At 41.2% G+C, this 14,414-nt stretch overlaps 1 protein-coding gene and 1 pseudogene across 9 annotated transcripts in view; one reads left to right on the top strand and one right to left on the bottom strand.

Moving 5' to 3' along the window:
* The window catches only part of RAD51B (RAD51 paralog B), a 915,086-nt gene that overhangs the window by 381,893 nt on the left and 518,779 nt on the right, over positions 1-14,414 (bottom strand). The window lies entirely within an intron of this gene.
* Positions 9,848-10,648, top strand: LOC100593760 (annotated as a pseudogene).

Below are 14,414 nucleotides of genomic sequence, written 5' to 3'. Positions count from 1 at the left end.
CATTCAAAAAAAAAAAAAAAATGAAAAAATAAAAAATAAAATAAAAAGTAGGGAAATGAGAATTCCTTTGCCCTGTAAAGTGAACAGAACATCCTAGTTTGTTCCTTTTAGGTTAATCAGGTCTAAAAAGCCTATGATCAAGATTTTACAATGACACTCAGCCAACGTCCATTTGGCCTATATGTCAAATGAGGTCCATCTCTTGTTTTTATATAGCCCATGAGCTCAGAATAGTTATTATAGTTTTAAATAGCTGAAAAAAGACAAAAAATATTTTGTGACGTGTAGAAATTATATAAATTTCAAATTTCAGTGTTCACAAACAAAGTTTTACTGAACACAGCCATGCTCATTTGTTCAGGTGTCGTCTGTGGTGACTTCACACTACAGTGGCAGAGCTGTTTAGCTGCAACACAGATCATAGGACCTGCAAAACCTAAAATAAATAAAGGCCTAAAATATTCTGGCCCTTTACAGAAAAGGTTTGTTTATCCCGGATCTAAACTATGAGACAAAGTCAGTATCGCCCAGGCTGGAGTGCAGTGGCACGATCTTCGCTCACTGCAAGCTCTGCCTCCCGGGTTCATGCCATTCTCCTGCCTCAGCCTTCTGAGTAGCTGGGACTACAGGCGCCCCCCACCACGTCTGGCTAATTTTTTTGTATTTTAGTAGAGACAGGGTTTCACTCTGTTAGCCAGGATGGTCTCGATCTCATGACCTCATGATCTGCCTACCTTGGCCTCCCAAAGTGCTGGGATTACAGGCATGAGCCCCCGTGCCAGGCAAGACAAAGTCAATGTTAATCTTCAATTGCTTCTTTTGTTTTTAAACAAACATATGCATTATGCCTATGAGCTCCCAAGTGAGTTAAATATCCTTTGCATTTATACCAGAATCCATTTAGCCAAAGTCGAATGCCTTTGTACAATTTTATTTCAAACCATCAAGTCTTGCATAAACTATTTTGACCTGAGAGCACAAGGAAATCACAAGTAAGAAATCTTAATTTTTATTTAAAATTTCCTGAATTTGAAAATATTGTATGACTCCAGCCCAGAGGGCACCAGCTTGCAATACCTGATTTAGACCATGAATATACCATAGATTCTTCACTTTTCAGTCATTACAAACTGTTCTTGCTACCAAGGCAGGCCTAAGAAAATTGTTCGTGCTTTGCAAAGTATTTTAAATTTTTATACAGTTTTAAAAAACTTAGTCTACATTTATCATCAAAGCTTGTCACAGAAGACATATTAGTTTCAGTGACATTAAAGCTTTAAACTGGTAAACTCTTTGAGGGAATGTCCTTTGCCCTTAATTTTTCTCATGCCCTCCCAGAGCATGGTCCATGCAATGGTCCCTTGGTACCACTGGGTGCCAAGATAGGTACTTGCTGACCTTACCAGTACTTTTCATTTTTTGACTTCTCTCTTGCCCTGTTGATGTTCAGGGCCCACATGGAATATTCAGCAAATTCATTATTTCATCTCTGCCCTGGGGTAGTGTATCTACTCTCTTTTTAGTGTGCTCTAAAAAGATTAGACTCTCTAACACTTTAAAGTCCTCTCTCAAACCACACAGATATATTCTGCCTTGGATTCCCAAGCAATCTTACTGTGTATGGGTGTTTTAATAAAGATCAAAAGTTACCAGCAGCCCTCTGCACTCTAAGAGGAACAAAGACTGCTACTATTAGTAGCTGAAACTGCTGACGCTGTTCACGGGCCTACTTCTTTATTTATTATTATTATTTTGAGACAGGGTCTCACTCTGTCATCCAGGCTGGAGTGCAGTGGCACAATCATGGCTCACTACAACCTTGACCTCCCAGGCTCAAGCAATCCTCCTGCTTCAGCCAATTCTGGAGGCACATGCCACCATGCCTGGCTAATATATATGGTTTTTCATAGAGACTGGGTCCCTACTACATCACTCAGGCTGGTCTCAAACTCCTGGGCTTAAGCGATCCTTCTGCCTTGGCCTCCCAATATGTTGGGATTATAAGCATGAGCTATCATACACAGCCACCTACTTCTTAAAGTCAAATATTTGCAGTACAGGGGACCCCCAATCATTTTGTGGGTGCTAAATCTATTTCCCCAAACTGATAGGAAGTAAAGGAATGCAGCTAACAAAAACTCTGAAACTGTTACTCTTTCATGCATAGGTAAATATGCATTTAGTCAATAAACATTTATGAAATACTGCTAAAGTGTCAGGAATGATGTTAGATATTAGAGACAGCAGAAGGAGCATAACTTGGACTTTGTCCCTAAGATCTTTCAGTCAAGTGAAAGCAAACAGTGTTGCAAACAATTCATGAAAAAAAAATGTGTTGAGGATTACAGACAAGGAAGGGAAGAAGAGGAAGAAGATGCTTCATTCTTCCTAAGGGTGAAGTGTGAAAAAGGCTTCAGAGAGGTGGTGGCACTTCGATTGAGTCTTAAAAGCTGAGCCAGCCTTGGGGGGTAGAGGGAAGGCAAGAGGGGAAGGGATAAATTATAGGCAGAGGAGCAGCAAAAGGGACCCAAAAATGTGAACTATCCTAGACCATAAGAAGTACTCTGAGAAATTCACAATGGTTCTAGTGTATGTGTTTAGCGAGAGGAGGGGTGACGGAGAAATGAGGCCGAGAGAGAAACCATTCAGAGATATACGGCTGGAGAACTGAGCAGCTGCCAGACCTCGAGGTCCCTGTGTGTATGCTAAGGAGTCTGGAATAAATTCCAGAGACAGTGAAAAAGACATTGAGGGATTTCAAGTACAAGAGTAACACAATCACATTGTTCTGCTAGAAAGAACACTTTGGACATGGTACAGAAGAGGGACTGAAGGGCTACAGAGTGGGACTGCTGGACTAGTCCAGGCAGCAGAAATCCAAGGTGTGAATTTAGACCCTGGATGTAGGGCTGAATATGAAATCGAGGAAGAAATCTTGATGATCGAGTGGTTGTTTGGGGGAAGGGGCAACAGAACAGAGAGGAAGTTGATTCCCAGGTTGTTATTTGGTGTCTGGGTAACTAGTGGAGCTATTCACCATGCAAAGAAATAGAAGAGGAGGAATAGGATCTTTTTTGCTTAAAAACAACAGCAACAGAAAGAAATCAGTGCCTTTCTGATTATATTCTAGGCTAGGAAATCATATCAAATGAAGTTGTGCTTCAGGCAGTCTTAGAAAATTCTTTTTCTGTCCTAGTGGCTTTTGAATGCCGTGGGTTAGATTACCATGTCAAAGATGAAGCCACTTTAAATCTGTTTTGGAAAAAGATGGGATATAAATATGTAATATAAAAAACATCAAGATATTTATATTTTAATCTATTGTCTGCACGTATCCAAAAACAAATATAGGATCTTTCTGAAATTCTTCTGTGAGGTTTGAGGGGACTGTTAAGTTATACACCTTTTCCACAACTGAATTCTGAACCCATTTGTGTTAGTCTGTTCTTGCATCACTATAAAGAAATAACTGCCCAGGCACAGTGGCTCACGCCTCATGCACTTTTGGAGTCCAAGGTGGGTGAATCACTTGAGGTCAGGAGTTCGAGGCCAGCCTGGCCAACATGGTGAAACTCCATCTCCACTAAAATACAAAAATTAGCTGGGCTTGGTAGCACACTCCTGTAATCCCAGCTCCTTGGGTGGCTGAAGCATGAGAGTCGCGCTTGAACCCAGGAGGTGGAGGTTGCAGTGAGCTGAGATCGTGCCTCCAGGCACTCCAGCCTGGGCAACAGAGCAATACTCTGTCTCAAAAAAAAAAAAAAAAGAAAAAGAAAAAAGAAAAAAAAAAAAAGAAACACCTGAGGCTGAGCAATTTATAAAGAAAAGAGGCTTAATTGGCTCACAGCTGTGCAGGCTCTACAGCAATCATGGTGCTGGCATCTGCTCAGCTTCTGGTAAGGCCTCAGGAAGCTTATAGTCATGGTGGGAGGTGAAGGGAAGCTAGCATGTCACAAGTTGAGAGTAGGAACAAGAGTGGGGGGAGGTGCCACACTCTTTAAATAACCACATTTCATGTTAATCACCAGAGCAAGAACTCATTCATCACCAAACGGATGGTACTAAGCCATTCATGAAGGATCTGCCCCCATAATCAGAACACCTCCCACCAAGCCCCAAGTCCGACACTGGGGATTTTAACATGAGAGTTGGAGGGGACAAACATCTAAACTATATCATTATGCCTCTAGCTCCCCAAATCTCATGTCCTTCTTACATTGCAAAATATAATCATCCTTTCTCAATAGTTCTCCCAAGTCTTAATTTGTTCCAATTCCAACTCAATCAAAAGTCCCAAGTCTAAAGTCCAAAGTTTCATCTGGAGATGAGTTCCTTCCATCTATGAGCCTGTAAGATCAAAAACAAGTTATTTACTTCTGAGATACAACGGTAATATGGGCATTGGATAAATATTCACATTCCAAAGGAAAAACTGGCCAAAGGAAAGGGGCTATAGTTCCCATGCAGGTCTGAAACCCAGAAGGGCAGTCATTAAATCTTTTTTTTTTTTTTTGAGACTGAGTCTTGCACTGTTTGTTGCCCAGACTGGAGTGCAGTGGCGTGATCTCCGCTCACTGCAAGCTCCGCCTCCTGGGTTCATGCCATTCTCCTGCCTCAGCCTCCCGAGTAGCTGGGACTACAGGTGCCCGCCACCATGCCTGGCTAATTTTTTGTATTTTTAGTAGAGACTGGGTTTCCTCATGTTGGCCAGACTGGTCTTGAACTCCTGACCTCATGATCCTCCTGCCTTGGCCTCCCAACGTGCTGGGATTACAGGCGTGAGCCACTGCGCCCAGGCTATTTATTTATTTTTGAGACGGAGTCTCGCTCTGTCACCCAGGCTGGAGTGCAGTGGCGTGATCTTTGCTCACTGCAAGCTCCGCCTCCCGGGTTCACGCCATTCTCCTGCCTCAGCTTCCTGAGTAGCTGGGACTACAGGCGCCCGCCACCATGCCCGGCTAATTTTTTGTACTTTTAGTAGAGATGGGGTTTCACCGTGTTAGCGAGGATGGTCTTGATCTCCTGACCTCATGATCCACCCACCTTGGCCTCCCAAAGTGCTGGGATTACAGGCGTGAGCCACCACGCTCGGCGGCAGTCATTAAATCTTAAAGCTCCAAAATAATCTTCTTTGACTCCATGTCCCACATCCAGGGCACACTGGTGCATGGGCAGTTCTGTCCCTGTGGCTTTGCAGGATGCAGACCCCATGACTGCTCTCATGGGTTGGAGTTGAGTGCCTGCAGCTTTTCCAAGCTCAGGATACAAGCTGCCCATGGCTCTACCATTCTGGGATGTGGAGGGTGGTGGCCCTCTTCCCATCACTCCATAAAGCAGTGCCCTGGTGAGGACTCTGTGTGGGGGGCTCCAAGTCCACATTTCCTCTCCACACTGCTCTAGTAGAGGTTCTCCGTAAGGGCTCCACCTCTGCAGCAGGCTACTGCCTGGGCACCCAGGATTTCCAATACATCCTCTGAAATCTAGGGGAATCTGCAAAGTTTTCCTTCACTCTGTGCACCTGCAGGCTTAATACCACGTGGAAGCCACTAAAGCTTACAGCTTGTGCCCTCCAGAGCCAGCAGCCCAAGCTGTACCTGGAGCCCTTTGAGCTGGAGCTGGAGATGGAGCTGAAGCAGCCCACATGCAGACAGCAGTGTCTCAAGTCTGAGCAGGGCAACGGCCCAGGCCTGGGTGCTGAAACCATTATTTCCTTATAATGCTCTGGGTCTGATGGCAAAGTCTGTCTCCAGATCTCTGATATGCCTTTTCCCCATTGTCTTGGAAATTAGCACTTGGCTCCCTTTTAGTCACACTAATCTTTCTAAGCAAGTGGTTGTTCCTCAGCCTGCTTGTAGTCCTCTCCTAAAAATGCTTTTTCTTTCTCTGCCACATAGCCAGGCTGCAAATTATCCAAAATTTTACACTCTGCTTCCCTTTTAAATGTAAGTTGCAACTTTAAATCATTTCTTTGCTCATATATCCGATTGTAGGCTGTCAAAAAAGATAGGGGGAAAATTACACAACATTAGTCTGGGCACTGATTTTTTAGACCTGACCCTAAAAGTTCACGCAACAGAAGCAAAAATAGAAAAATGGGATTATATCAAAATAAAAAACCCCTGTACCACAAGGAAAACAACTGCATGAAGCGACAACTTTTGGATTGGGAGAAAATATTTTCAAGGCATACATCTGATTAGGGTTTAATATCCAAAATACATAAGGAGCTCAAATCGTGTGGTGAGTATAGTGAATAATTATGTACTGTACATTTGAAAATTGTTGAGAGTAAATTTCAAATGTGCTTACCACAAAACTGGTAAGTGTTTGAAGTGATGGATATCTTAACTAGTTTGATTTAATTATTCCATATTATATTCATTAATTATAACATTACATTCTGCCCATAAATACATGCAACTGTATTTGTCAATTTTAAATTAAAAAATAAGTTAAAAAAAAGGCAGCAGAAATGGAGACCAAGGGCTACATATATTTTAAAGATAAGGAGCAGGTAACTCCAGGATTTGTTGCCTGAGTGGATTTGGGGCCAACATCCAGAGGACAACAAACACAGAAAACTCTGGGTACTCATTGGTATTCACCTAAAACTGAAAATTTCAAAAAAGTCTACAAATATAATTAGGTCAAATGTGGATGTGTATGAATTTACAAGATGTAGAGGCCACAAATACCAGCAGTTACCAAATGATCTGCTCCCCTAAGTGTCCTTCCACATGGTGACAAGGATAAACCTTTCTGTGCCTTTCTACTTGCTTTCACTTGATGGGCTTCACGTTATGGTAAGGAAATATTTTGCTCATTAACTCCAAAGCTAAACTCTTCATTAGAAAGAGAGACAGAGAGAGAGAGGGAGAGAGAGAGAAAGAGAGAGAGAGAAGGCATGGGTACATAGCAACAGTGAGCTTCCCCAAAACTGGGTTAGGCAGTGCTCCCGTCCCATCCCTCTATGGCTGGTGGAGGACAATATCTGAATGTGAGAAGTGCTTCCTTATCTCAGACTCACCAGTTAGATAAGCCATTCCACTCTCCCTAAGGAGGAGCAATGAAGAAGCAGAAAGGCCAAGAGTGACTTAGGGAAAACCCTTCCTCCTAGAGAACAAAGACTTTCCCCCTAAAGCCCTTAACTAGTAGATTTTTTTCTTCTTTCCTAACATAAGCAGTAGATAGGATAGAATTTAATTCCACTCAGTAAGCATCAAGTGGCTTCTGTGTTCCAAGGACTGGACTAGGCACTGGAAATAAAGAGATAAAAGACAAAGTTCTATCTTCAAGTGTTCACATCCTATTTCTGTAAGATAGGCCTCCAGAAGGAAGATAAACACGTGATAGAGTCAAGGGGTAAGCAAATTATATGGGGAGCAAACAGGAAGTACTAGGGAATTAGAGTGAATATGAAAAAAAATCTGGATTTTTTTTTCTTACACTATACACAATATTTCAAGCCATCATTTCCTTTCTATTAGTGAAAGATTTTTGTTTGCCACAGGATGTGAAAGTGCACTATATGCAGTTGTGTGATATATTGGTGGACATATATTCTTTCCACCCCTTTTCTAATAACTGAAACCTTCCTTTCCTTTGGAGAACTGCTCCAGCCCTACCTCTGGGGCCCTGTCTTCCTGCCACTGGGGTAGGCAAAAGATCTAATGGGCCAATAGGACTCTTTTTGAGGGTACTGACAAAGTTGGAGAGAAAAAGGACCTATGCCTTATGAGATCCTAAGTGATACGGACCAGAGACTGCTGCATTGCTACCTCCCATATGGCAAAACCTGCTGCGAATGAAACCAACAGGAGGAAAGCAGAGCAGAGAGATGGAATTACAGCAGAAACGATGACATTGTTGGAAACCCATTAGATCCACTTCCTAGCCTTCGCAATTACATTAGCCAATAAATTCCACTGGATCTGTCACTTGTATTTATCATAAACTTAGAAATCACTTTATTAATAAAACATTACTTATAAATTGCTTCTACCATGCCTTTGACCTAAGAAAATAAGGTTCAGACTTCCACAAAACTTTATGAAAACCCTGACCACTTTAGTGCTATAATAGATGTTCTAGGAATTGCCAATGAGTCCATAAATGACACAGTGTCATTTAATGATGAAGCTACTCTGATACAGTATCAGATCAACTAATTTTTCCTATAATATACTTGCATATAACCCAACCCTTCATATTTCTATGATGTATATCATGCATTTTTTGCATTACACCTTACTGAAATAGTTACCTTGATTCTTGTCCTTTAAAGAGATTAAATTCATTTTCAGTTCTAATTTAGTCATTAACATTGTGCTTTGCCTTAACATTCTCTCTGCCCAGCTCATCTTAGTGGCATCTTCAAGGTAAAATCACCTTTGATATGTGAAAATTCTTGCTTCTCACCTTCCCTGAAGGGGAAAATATCAGCAAAATTATAATTTGAAATTGTAATGAACTCTATTTCCCTGCTTCTTAACTTATAAGGATGAAATGGGACAAGTGAAAACATGTAGAGATCTCTGAGTGCCAAAGGCAGACTGTTCCCCATTGCTTTCATATTTTACTTCCCTAACCAGATTTCAGTGTCCTAGAGAGCCAAGCGTCATGGATGTCTTGGGATATCCCAAATATGCAAGATGGTATAGGAGCCTAGGGAAAACCTCCCCTTCACCCTCTGAGTGTCCACTGAAAATCAACCAACAAAAGGCAGGTTAATAGGAGAAAAGGCATACAAAAATAATAATATGCACACATGTGCACAGGAGTCATAAAAAATAAGAAAAACTCAAAGAAAGGGTCAGATAGTTGAAGTTTTCATCCTGAGGTTACAGAAGGAATAGGGGCTTAGAGTCTGGCAAGACCAGTTATGGGTGGAAGAGAAGAAAAGCATGGCTACCAAAGGCAGTCTTGTAATGCAGATGAAACCTCACAGGTAGCAGCCCTCCAAAGAGTAAGTTTCTGTTAGATTCCCAGAGGTGTCAAACTCTCAGTCTCTCTCTCCCAGGAGCCCATCCGTCCTAGATCCAGACAAGTTCCAGCACAGAAAGGCTGGCTATTTATTTCAGCAATGTAGATTTTCTCTACAGATGTAAATCTCCCCCACAAAAGGTAGATTTACAGGGCTATTCCTGTCTGCAGGCTCTCTGAATAGCCATCTCAAATATGTCAAAGAAGTATATTTGAGGGTGAAATATTTTGGTTTCCTTTAATGGTAAAAAAAGGAAGAAGGAAAAATGTATTTACTTTCCTTGGTAACTCATTGTATCGGTCCAAAGACACCTTAAAGTTATTTCTGATAAATATTTCTAAGTAAACACTATTAGTAAAATACTATTGAATACTAACCATGTGCCAGGCGTATGTTACATTCCTCCTAAAAACATTTCTTCTTTTTTTACCCCTTGTATAGACAAAGAAAAAGTAGCAGCCTTCTCTCTAAAAGATCATTATATGGTCACATCTCAGCACTGCCTATGATTAAACTACCTCAATTTCTTTAAACATTCTTTATTGTGATGATTAAAATTATATACATTGTAGAAAATGACTGTGCTATTAGATTGCTATCTTACAGTACTACTTTTCAACTTTTACTACTTAGGAAAGGCAGATTTCCCAATCCTCTAATTTTCTCAACATTTAGACTGATTCATATTTATAAGAGGAAGAACTAGGCCTAGAGAGAGAACAGTACATTCAATGTTCATCTTAGTTGCATCTGTAAGGTTAAATCACTGCTGATACATGAAAATTGAAATTAGAAACAAAGTTATTTGTTATAATGCTAGATGAAAAATATGGCAACCATAGGTCTCTCCTCCCGCCACCCAAGATGCTGAAAGGAAAGAAGGCCAAGGAGAAGAAAATGGCTCCAGCTCCTGCTGTCATAAAGAAGCAGGAGGCCAAGAAAGTGGTGAATCCCCTGTTTGAGAAAAGGCCCAAGAATTTTGGCATTGTACAGGATATCCAGCCCCAAAGAGAACTCACCCGCTTTGTGAAATGGCTCCACTATATTAGGTTGCAGCGGCAGAGAGCCATCCTCTAGAAGTGGATGTAAGTGCCTCCTGCCATTAACCAGTTCACCCAGGCCCTGGACTACCAAACAGCTACTCAACTGCTTAAGTTGGCCCACAATTACAGGCCAGAGACAAAGCAAGAGAAGAAGCAGAGGCTGTTGGCCCGGGCCAAGAAGAAAGCTACCGGCAAAGGGGACATCCCCACTAAGAGACCACCTGTCCTTCGAGCAGGAGTTAACATGGTCACCACCTTGGTGGAGAACAAGAAAGCTCAGCTGGTGATGACTGCACACGATGTGGATCCCATCGAGCTGGCTGTCTTCTGCCTGCCTGCCCAGTGTTGTAAAAAGGGGGTCCCTTACTGCATTATCAAGGGGAAGGCAAGACTGGGACATCTAGTCCACAGGAAGACCTGCAACACTGTTGCCTTTACAAAGGTTAACTCAGAAGACAAAGGAGCTTTGGCTAAGCTGGTGGAAGCTATCAGGACCAACTATGACAGATACGACGAGATCCACTGTCACTGGGGAGGCAATGTCCTGGGTCTCAAGTCTGTGGCTCACATTATCAAGCTCGAAAAGGCAAAGGTTAAAGAACTTGCCACTGAACTGGGTTAAATGTACACTGTTGAGTTTTCTGTCCATAAAAATAATTAAAATAATACAAAATTTCCTTCAAAAAAGAAAAAAAAATATGGCAAGCATAAAGATACACTTTGAGATAGCTAAATAGCCTCCAATCTTAACCTACACATGGGTGGGCCCTTGGCAGCCATGTTTAAGCCATGTTGTCTGGTTGGATTAAGGGCAGACATATCACCTGTGCCAGACTGATCAGATCCTCTCTCAGGAATTTAGACTCATTGATGCTAGTCTACCTGGGCTGGGAAGTCGAACTAAGGACGTACAAACGTGGGTACTGAGGATGCACCATGTTTGGCCATGTGCTCACCAAGCAGCGAAAGTGGCTAGCTGAGAAAGAGAAAAGAAAGAAAGCAGATGTACAGACAGAAGCAGAGATCTGAATCCACAAGCCCCTGAAGGCAGCCAGGCAGACAGAGAGCTACACCTGGGCAACAGAGACTAGTTGCCTGGGTCCTTGTAAATGCTCCTGTTCCAGGCTCTGGTCTCTTATGAAGTCCAGTTGTACTTCATGCTGTTGGGTTCTGTGAGAGTCTGCCGATTCCTTATGGCAAATTGTTTTGTTGCTATTAAGATAGTTTGAGTGGGTTTCAGTTATTTACAAATAAAAGATTTTTGGGCCTGGCATGGTGGCTCATGCCTATAATCCTAGCACTTTCGGAGTGTGAGGCAGGAGGATTGCTTGAACCCAGGAGTTCAAGACCAGCCTGGGCAATATAGTGAGACCCCATCTCTTAAAAAAACAAAACAAAACACAAAAACTAAAAAGTTAGCTGAGTGTGGTGGCACATGCCTGTAGTCCCAGCTACTAAGGAGGCTGAGGTGGGAGGATTGCCTCAGCCAAGGAGGTCGAGGCTGCAGTGAGCTGTGATCATGTCACTGCACTCCAGCCTGGGGGACAGAGTGAGATCCTGTCAAACAAAACAAAACAAAAATTTCTAACCTAGGCAATAAGCGAGTGGTTCTTAATTCAGGTTGAGCATCAGAATGCCCTGAAGAGGTTTTAAAAACACCAATACCCCTGCTCTGTCCCCAGGGATTCTGATTCAGCTGGTCTGGGATATAGCCTAGGCAAGGGAAAATTTACAAACCTCCACTTGAGAATTATGGCCCATGGAATGGCAATAGGTAGACAGCAGAAAGCTAGACAGCAAAGGAAAAAGGACATTTCAGATCAAAATAACTATGCCAATAGGGAAGAAAGAACCACAGGATGCAAGAGTACAGCCACTTCCACAAAGCTGCATGCTACAATGGCTAATTTTAGTATCTACTTTCATACTGAAAAACTGTGGTCAACTTTAGACATCTGTCTTGAAAAGAGATTTAAGGTTCTGAGGGGGGGTATTTCAGGTTTAATTCTTGTATCAATAAACTATCCACTGCAGCTTTAAATCTGAATCATTTTGGTACCTGAAAGCATCAAATCTTTTTAAAAAATTATTTAGCTGGACAATTACAGGTTGCGATGGGCTAGGACAGGCACCAACAAAAATAAGATGTGGGTGTGTGCAAAAGAGGCAATTATGTGGGAATTTGGTACACAGAAATTCTCCCCTGCACAGGAAGAAATTGAGTCCAAAAGTTGATTGTATTCATCTGACAGCAAGATTAACACTCAAATTATGGAATTAGTAAGTAAACTACAAATGAAATCACCCTCTTACTAGTTTGACAAAGGAATTCATCTCAGTTAGAGCATGGAACTTTTCTGAGGTAGATGAGAAAAATTACTGTAATATTTGTTAAAAACATTTTTAAACAACCATAAAAAGGAAATGTAGAGTATTCTACCCTATATAAATGCATCTTTTAAGAACTACATTATTTGCTTAAAAGCATTGGGGACAAACAAAGAAATGGTTAGCTCTCTTTCAAACCCTGAGAACGAATTCTCCACCATTGAATGGGTTGGTGTCTAAAAGCCACATCAGGATTATAGCATTAGTTTCAAGAAACTGATACAGAGAAAGAAAATCTGATTTGGGTCTTAGAAACCTGCACTGTTTAATAGATGCATTGGTGGCAAGTAGAATTCTGTCATCATTTTATATTAAAGTTCAAAGCATTTTTGTCAAAATGTAGGAATTTGGAGTGTAATTTGTTTAAAAACTTGAAGAATTTGCCTGTAATTGATCGGAGTGCATCAAAATAGCAATCTATGTACTGGACAGTAAGACCCCCAGGAACTCAGTCCTTTATTTCTTTCGTCAACTAGATTGCTTCACATCTCCCATGGGTAGCCCCCATGTATACCAAAAGGGATGAATAAGTGTTGAGTGAAATATAATGAAAAGGAAATATAATCATTACCACACATTTATGACATCATTCTAGGCAAGTGAATGATCTTACCTTTTTGAATTCTGCTTTCTTTATTGTAAAACCAAGACTCATCCAAGTTAAATACAAAGGAAGATAGGACAGTTTTGAGAGATTAAGTGGTTTAAAGCAAAAGATGGCAGAACCATAATTAAACATCCTCAATAGTTTGTTCTCCAAATGATATAATAATAGCTAACATTTGTTGAATATATTATATATCAGATATCATTCTCACATATTATTAACTCTTTTAACTCTCAGAATTACCTCTGAAATAGGTACTATTATTATTCTTACTTTTACAATTAAAGAAACTGTGGCACAGACAGGTTAAGTAACTTATCCAAGATAAAACAGCTGGAAGTGGCAGAGCCAAGATATACACCAATGCAAGTATGGCTTCTGATAAACCTTCTCTCAGCCTTTATGCTATACCGCTTCTTGAATGTAGTGACCACAGAGACTTTTAACCTCTCCTTCTAGTCTCTTAAAGTATTGCTAACCTAATGGCTATTTCCAAAATACCAAACCCATGGTGGGTGCCTGATTGTCCATGGGGAAGGCTCTGTAGAACTTTCTGCTCTTGTTACTAGAAAATCCGTAGTTACAGATTCTAACTCTACCTTTAATTAGCCAGGTGCATCTGAACAAGGCTCTCAAGGCCACAATTTCATTTAAATAAATAAATTCTATTAGATGATCCCTGGAGCTATTTTCCAACTCTGTGTAATGCTATGAAAAAAAGTAAAAGATTCCAAGCCTCTTCTACCACTCCCCACATTGTCAAACCTTATCAGCACTGCCTTCACCAAGCTTAAAACCAGATCCAGGAAGGTGAGCTGGTTGCAGTGAAACCTGTTAGTTTCATAGAGGAAAGCCTGTTTAGGGACTGCAAAGATGCAAATCAGAAAATTACTAAGAGACTAAAGTATGCTGATTGTACTAATCAACTGAAAGAGTGGCTGTTTTTTTAATTTTGAGAAAAATGTAAATGCAGAAAAGTACAGAGAAAAATATAACATATTTTCTGTTTCTTTTTTCTTTTTCTTTTTTTTTTTTTTTTGACACAGGGTCTCACTCTGTCACCCAGACTGGAGTGCAGTGGTGCGATCTTGGCTCACTACAACCTCCGCCTCCTGGGTTCAAGTGATACTCCTGCCTCAGCCTCCGGAGTAGCCGGAATTACAAGCACCCGCCACCATGCCCAGCTAATTTTTGTATTTTTAGTAGAGATGGGGTTTGACTATGTCGGCCAGGCTGGTCTCAAACTCCTGATCTCAAGTGATCTGCCTGCCTCGGCCCCACAAAGTGCTGAGATGACAGGCATGAGCCACTGCGCCCGGCCAACATATTTTCTATATTTTCTTCAGTTCTTGTTTGTTTTTTATATATATATGTATATAAAAAATACATAATA

Source organism: Nomascus leucogenys, chromosome 1a, assembly GCF_006542625.1.
Source record: "Nomascus leucogenys isolate Asia chromosome 1a, Asia_NLE_v1, whole genome shotgun sequence".
Taxonomy (NCBI): Eukaryota; Metazoa; Chordata; class Mammalia; order Primates; family Hylobatidae; genus Nomascus; species Nomascus leucogenys.
Note: the sequence above shows the minus strand (reverse complement) of the source record. Positions and strands in the feature narration are given on the sequence as shown.